Here is an 8,291-nt window from a genome sequence, read left to right on the forward strand (position 1 = left end):
ATACTTGGAACCAAAGGTTTGGAAGTTGTCCTAGGAATGGACTGGATGTCCAAGCACAATGGATTGATAGACTGTGCCAAGAAAGCCATCACCATGACTAGCAGCACCGGTATCGTAGTTGAGCACGTCTCTGAAAAACTACCCAGAAAATTTACCTGCAACCAAAGTGTATCCAAGCCAACTCTGGATCAAATCAGGGTCGTTTGTCGCTACCCTGATGTGTTTCCGGATGATCTACCGGTATGCCCCGGATCGGGATATCGAGTTTATCATCGAGTTAATCCCCGGAACTGGACCCATCGCCCAGAGAGCCTACAGCATGAACGCAACCGAGCTTGTGGAGCTGAAGAAGCAAATAGATGATATGTTAGCCAAAGGTTTGATTAGACCAAGTGCATCCCCCTGGAGATCCCCCGTCTTGTTTGTCGACAAGAAGGATGGTGCAAATCGTTTATGCACGGACTATCGTAAGCTTAACGATGTCACCATCAAAAACAAATACCCCTTACCCAAGATCGAAGACTTGTTTGACCAACTCACCGGATCCCGAGTTTTCTCCAAGATTGATCTTAGAACGGGATACCACCAACTGAAGATTCGAGCCACCGACATTCCAAAAACTGCCTTTACCACCAGATATGGGTTGTATGAGTACAACGTCATGTCGTTTGGACTGACCAATGCCCCCGCTTATTTCATGAATCTCATGAATAAGATCTTCATGAACTTTTTGGACAAGTTTGTCGTTGTGTTCATCGACGACATCCTCGTCTACTCCAAGTCCGAAGAGGAACATGAACAGCATTTGGAGATTGTCCTAGAAACCCTTAGACAGCACAAGTTGTATGCCAAGTTTAGCAAGTGCGAGTTTTGGCTGGAAGAAGTTGGATTCCTGGGACACATCTTGTCCGCAGGAGGAATCGCCGTAGATCCCGCCAAAATCAAAACTGTTATGGAATGGCAAGCCCCAACCACACAAACCGAGGTCTGCGCTTTTCTTGGATTAGCCGGATATTACCGCAGATTTGTAGAAGGTTTTTCGAGCATCGCTCGACCAATGACCCAACTGCTGAAAAGGGATAGAAAGTTTGAGTGGACCGACAAATGTGAAGAGAGCTTTCAACAGCTCAAGAGTAGATTGACAACAGCCCCAATCCTGATCATGCCAGATATCGCAAAGCCCTTTGATGTATATTGCGACGCCTCCAAGACTGGACTTGGATGCGTGCTTATGCAAGAAGGCAAGGTTGTGTCCTACCTTTCAAGACAGCTCAAGCAACATGAACAGAACTACCCAACCCATGATCTCGAGCTTGCAGCCGTGGTCCTAGCCCTGAAAGTTTGGCGTCATTACCTCATGGGTAATCGATGCGAGATCTACTCCGACCACAAAAGCCTCAAATACATATTCACCCAGAAGGAGTTGAACATGAGACAACACCGATGGATCGAACTGATCAAGGATTACGACATGGAGATTCACTACGACCCCGGCAAGGCCAATGTGGTAGCGGATGCCTTGAGTCGACTGCTGTGCCAGTTGAACTCCATGCTCGCAACCGAACAGCCCAGCTTGCACCAAGAGTTTGAACAGTTCAGACTTGAACTTGTTAGTGAAGGATTCCTAGCCAGCATCGAACTGCAACCCACCTTGGTTGGTCAGATCAAGGAAGCCCAGAAAGACAACGCTAGCATTGAAGGAATCAAGAAACAGATAGCTGCAGGAAAAGCCCCCGGATTCACCGTAGACGAAGCCGGAGTTCTTTGGTACAAAGAACGTCTCTGCGTACCATCGGATTCTGACTTGAAACAAGTCATTCTGCAAGAAGCCCATGACACCCTTTATTCAATCCACCCCGGAGGTACCAAGATGTACCAAGACCTGAAAGAACAATTTTGGTGGCACGGAATGAAGAGAGAGATCGGTAGCTATATCGCTAAGTGTGACATCTGTCAGAGAGTCAAGGCAGAACATCAACGACCCGCCGGACTGTTACAACACCTCCAGATCCCGGAATGGAAATGGGACTCCGTAGGAATGGACTTTATCAACGGACTGCCCAAATCCAGCAAAGGCAATGATTCCATATGGGTAGTGGTCGATAGATTGACCAAAGTCGCCCATTTCATCACCGTCAAAACCACCTATCAAGGCCCCAAGTTAGCTGAACTTTACATTTCCAGAATAGTCGCTCTGCACGGAACCCCCAAATCGATAGTGTCAGATAGAGGATCACAGTTCACCTCAAGGTTCTGGCAGAAAGTGCATGAAGGACTAGGCACTCGCCTAAATTTCAGCACCGCCTATCACCCTCAGACCGACGGACAGACTAAGAGAGTAAACCAGATACTGGAAGACATGCTTAGAGCATGCGTACTGGAATACAGATCCAAGTGGGAAGACTGCCTACCTTACGCAGAATTCTCTTACAACAATAGTTACCAAGCCAGCCTACAGATGGCCCCCCTTGTACGGAAGGAAGTGTCGTACCCCCCTGAACTGGTCGGAAGTTGGAGAGAGCCAAGTTTTCGGCCCAGATGTTCTTCGTGAAGCCGAAGAGAAAGTCCACAAGATCCGCGAGTACCTCAAGACGGCACAATCCAGACAGAAGAGCTACGCCGACAAGAGACGTCGGGAGATGACCTTTGAGATCGGAGACTTCGTCTATCTCAAAGTATCCCCCTTGAAAGGAATGCAAAGGTTCCAACTGAAAGGAAAGCTTGCACCCCGCTATGTCGGACCTTTCCAAGTCCTGAGCCGCCGAGGTGAAGTATCTTATCAACTGGAGTTGCCTGAAGAAATGTCGGCTGTGCACGACGTGTTTCACATCTCACTTCTCCGGAAGTGCCTTGAAGTCCCGGAGAAGACCGAAGTGTTCAAGAACATCGATCACAGATCGGTGGATATCAACAAGGATCTGACTTACCGCGAAGTGCCGATTCGCATCTTGGAAGAAGCTTACCGAACCACCCGCACCCGAAGCATCAAGTTTCTGAAAATCCAATGGAGCAATCATACCGAGGATGAAGCCACATGGGAACGTGAAGACTTCATGAAGAAGGAGTACCCAGATCTCTTTAGTACCTAACTTTCTTTTCGATCTCGGGACGAGATCTTTTGTAAGGGGGAAGGGTTTGTAACACCCCAAATTTCAATAAAAAGAAAGTTAGAGAATTCCAGAAAACAAAATTTCAAACCAACAAAAACTTTTCTATTTGCATATAGTACCCTGCATTAGGACTTGTGCATTTGAGTGATATGCCATGATGATTGCTTTTACTTGTATTTGCTATGCTCTAAAACCCTAGTGTGATCATATTAAGATCACCAACCAAATAAATCAAAGAGGAAGAAATTCCATAAAATGCAAAACCCTAAAAACCCTCACATATGCCCTATGGCATTTTTATAAATTTTGACCCTAGACCTATTTGGTCTTCACCATTAGTTGAATAATGTTATTAAACACTTATTACAACTTTTGGAATCAAAGTTTCACAATTCAAATGAATTTCAAACACAAATCCCACTCACATATGATAATGGTCAAAACTGAAATTTATAGTCTGATCACCACTTTGAGCCCTTGCCAATCATTTTTCCCAAACCAATTCTTGCTAACTCTTTGCACCATTTCAAAGTCAACATCAAGGTGAACAACTTTGGTGAAGATCATCATGCCAAATTCATCTTTGATCATGAGCCTTGCTCATCCAAAGTCTCCACTTTTTAACATATGGAACATTCCTCACTTAGCCAATTTTGGCCAAATTCTTGAATTCTAAAATTCCACCACCACCTCTACTCATCTCTGGTCAAATACAACTTATATCAACACTCACATTTCAAAAACTTTCACCATTTGAATTATTTCAAATTTGGCTATTTTTGAATTTTCCAAATTCGGGCACTATTTGCAACTATTGCAAATAGTGATTCTACTCAACCTAATTTACACTACACTACCCCAATTGGTCCCCTGGTCCCCTTAATCCATTTTAATGCCAAATAGAAACCTAGGGAGAGAGAGAGAGAGAGCAAGGCTAGACATGGCCATGCCAGCCATGTCGCCCAACCCGACGCTCTCCCCTCCCTCTTCTCTTCCTCTGCCCTGGCCACCATGCCACAGCTCGCCACCGTGCTCTCCTACGCCGCCCTAGCACCTCCACGGTCGAGCTCGATGACGACACACGCTGGAGACAGCGCGCCCAGAACGCGCCCTGGACGCCGCTCGCGTCGCGCCAGCACGTGCATGGACGCGCTCTGGCCACCTCTCGCGCCACCACCTCGCACTCGCCCTGGCCCCGCTGACTAGCCGTTGAGCTTGCACTCGCCACCTGGACGCCGCCAGACATGGCCACGACCAGACCCTGGACCGCCGCCGCCGTGAACGGAGAAGAAGATCCCGCCACTGCCGCGACCTGCCTGGAAGCAACGCGACCCAACCAAGCCTCCCCCGACCAAGCTGTCACTGCCATTACACTCGCCTGGACACGTAGAGCACTGCCGCCACCTCGCCTAGCTTGACCAGTCGCCGGAATCGCCGCGCCCATGTCGACCACCACCCTGCCCCGCAACCCTCACTCGCTTCTATAAATACCACGTTCCCTGGAAGCAACGGAGCACACCATCTCACTCCCCACCCTTCACCACTTCTCCTCGCACCATTAGCCACCTCGATCGTCGCCGGAGCAAGGCCAATTGCAAGATCGGAGCCGCGGAAGCCCTGGAGCAATCGCCATTGATCCAGGCCACCTCGAGCTCCGCCACTGCTACCAGCTGCTCCGCCGTCGTCCACATCTACCTCGCGCACACTGCCATACCTTGCTGGAGCCGCCGTAAGCTCTCCCACCCCCTACTGCCGCCGCCGCACCGTCGGGTTCTCGTCGGAGACGACGATGAACCACGGCCCTCCGATCCATTTCTAATCCAACGCCCCACGTTGATCTGTACCGTTTCGGGTTTAAACGCCCACTGACGGGTGGCCCCCGCTGTCAGGTAGCCCGCGCGGCACTGGACCGTGGCTGGGCTGGCCTTGGGCCTGTTTAAATGATTTGGCCCAGTAGCTTTTCCCGCCGGCCTGTTAAATTCAAATCTAGTTTAATTATTACAAATCCATTTCAATACTGCCTCCACTTTGAAATTCAATAGTTTCAAATTGGCTAAACCAAATTTAGTGAACTTTATATGGTTGGCAAGCTACTGAAATTCTCTAACCAATGCCATTGGCCCCATGGCCAGATTCTTTGTAGAATAAATGTGATAAAAATAACAAGACAGGGAATTTTCCCTATTCAAATAATTCTTAAAAATCAACCAAAATAGATATTAAGTTAATTCCAACTCTAATAGCTCACATTTGACTTACACTAATTGTTTACGCAATAAAATGGTGTGGTCACTTTGCATGATCATGCCATAGTTTAATTAATGGATGATATGGCTAGTTTAACTAGTTGATATTGTCCAAAACTATTAAAGTTAAATTATGTGGAGTATTACACTTCATTTAAACTTGTCTCACATGGATTCATGGGATGTTTGGACCCCTGGTTCCAAACTCTCTTATATGAATTACTTGAGATTTAAATCAAATGTAGTGTTATTTAAATGGTATGAGGTGATCCACTTCATTTAAATCATTTTCCCAAATGATGAGGATGAACATTTGACTGAGGTCAATATGAGTTCATCCATGATGGTTTGAGAAATTAAATCTTAAGAAGATTTCAATGAGAGGAAATTATTTCTCAAGAACCCTATGGAAACTATCATTTACATATGAAATACAAAGAAGTAAATTCTATTTAAACCCCACAACCCATGCACCCTAGTTAATTTATTTTGTGTGCATAGAGTAGTTGTGTGTTATATGTGATGTATGGAATAGCCATTGAATTAGTGAGTAATTATACTCGTATTCAAATTTAGACGGTAGCACCGGAGAGTACGCCGAAGAAGAAGGTTGCTACCAAGAGGAGGAGGAGGAACAGTTTGAGAACTACCAAGGCAAGCTAATATTCTTGCAAAGTGCAAAGCCCCTTGGGGCAAGGCACCATGTTTCTTATCTTTTCTTATATGAACCCATCCCAAGTTTTTTACTTTACAAGTTTTTTACTTGTTTTCTAAATGAGTTACTTTTATAGTTAACTTTGGTCAAAGTACAAGTTGATTACTAGAGTAGTGAGTTAGTCTCCTCCAAGCAAAGCAAGTTAGCACCCCTCATGAATTAGAGCTAGTGCTAATGAATTAAAACTTGACTACTCTAGATGGGAACAATGAGAATTTGAAGGATTTTTGAAACCTTGGAATGAAGATGCATTCCATTGAATGATTTTTGAAGGTGAATGTGAACAAGAGAAGATGGTGATTTTTGATAAAACAATGATGTTGGTTTGAATGCGATACCTTTCCAATTCTTAAGTACCCCCACAATACCTGATTATGGGTAGGGCTTAACTGGAAGTTTATGCGTCTTAGTATGGGTTCCCTCTAAACAAGCGTCATCGGGGTTATGCCGAAAGCTGCCTCTACCACAAAAGAAATGATATGATATGATGCGAAATGAGGTGAATGTCCGGCCCAAGCCCTGTGCAGTTCCCAGGTTGACAGTTGGTCTTCACTGGGAGGCCAAGCTCATGGGGAGAGGTGCTCATACTAGAACTCGTAAGTGAAAGGTTATGGTTGATGATCCGCGTACTGTGTTACGATGATTCGGGGAAATTCCGACGGATGAAATCAAATGTTGTGGCACAAGTGTGCAACCTCTGCAGAGTGTAAACCTATTCGAATAGCCGCGTCCACGGTTACGGACGGTTGGAAAGGCCATACAGTTTCCGATGTCATATCTTTGAAAATGATGTTGAAAATGATGATGGTGAAATGACTTGTGGTGAATTGAATTGAAATCACCACTTGAATGGTGGGAATGACACTAATGTTCCCACTTGAGTTAGTTAGCACTTGAATAAGCTTTTCTCAAAATTTGTGAACTAAAACTAGCTTTATACAAATAAACTAGAGCTTAGCAAACCACACTAGAAATGTCTAGCACTTACATTAGTATTAGTTTGCGAGTACTCAACGTACTCACGGCTTTGTCCCTGGCTATTCAAATGGCCAGAGTATGAAGATGACCAAGGAGATGACCAGCAGGACGCCTACGACAACTAAGCGCCTTCCGACGTCAAGCGTTGGCCTGTGGACTAGAGAGTCCTTGTATCTTACGCTTCCGCTATGTTGAACTATGAACTTGTGTTTGTTCGTTGATCAATAGATCAACTATTCGTGTAATATGGATCATGTGATTCCAATTTGTAAGACTTATGGTTTGTAATGAAGGATGACTGTGATACTTAACTATTATGCCTCGCAACAACAATATTCCTGGGATTGCGATGTATGACATAATAGGCATTCGGACTTAAAAATCCGGGTGTTGACAAGTTGGTATCAGAGCCATTGTTTGACCTTAGAAGACCTTAGTTAGAATGGGCGTTCAGAAAATCTTAACTTTGAAATCAAATGAAAGAAACTATTTGTGAAAATTTACTACACTCTTGTCTTTGAGACTTTGCCAAAATTTGACGAATCATGTCTATCTTATTTGAATCAACTTAAAACTTTGCCACACTTTGCACTCTCTAACTTACTCATCCAATTTTCTTTCAGATGGCGCTGAATGAACCCATCAACACCAAGTTTTACCAGCTTGGGAACGGAGGAAGCTTGATCTTCGAGCACGACCTCAACGCCCTCTCTGACTTCCTTGGGCGCCCACACCCCGAGTTTCCCGGGGTTCAGCTGGACGACACGCCCGGAGGAGAGTTGCAGTGGGTGATCACTGCCGACTTGAGGGGCAAGATGGAGCCTCCCACTTCTGAGAGGATCCTCTTCTCCTTCCGCGAGAGCAACTGGCTCGACGGACTCGCCCGTGGCCTACAGGAGGCACTTGCGCGCCTCTGTGGACAGAACGTGGTGAGCATCCTCGCCTCTCGCTACGCCCACCTGGTGAGGCGTGATGCCGCGGGAGTGCCCATGGAGCTGCAGCCGCACCCGGAGTTGAGGCACCATGCTGAGCACCTGGACTTCATGCTCTACCAGACTCAGAGGGACCTCGACGCCACTCGCGCTTACGCGAACCAGACCCATGCTCACATCACCGAGCAGGGTGAGGCGATCAATCTACTCAACAACGACCGCAAGAGCCTTCGCCAGCAGCGTGCCAAGAAGGACGCTACGATTCGTCGCCTTCGCGCCCGGATCGCGTCACTTGAGGCCACTGTCAAGG

Source organism: Lolium perenne, chromosome 7, assembly GCF_019359855.2.
Source record: "Lolium perenne isolate Kyuss_39 chromosome 7, Kyuss_2.0, whole genome shotgun sequence".
Taxonomy (NCBI): Eukaryota; Viridiplantae; Streptophyta; class Magnoliopsida; order Poales; family Poaceae; genus Lolium; species Lolium perenne.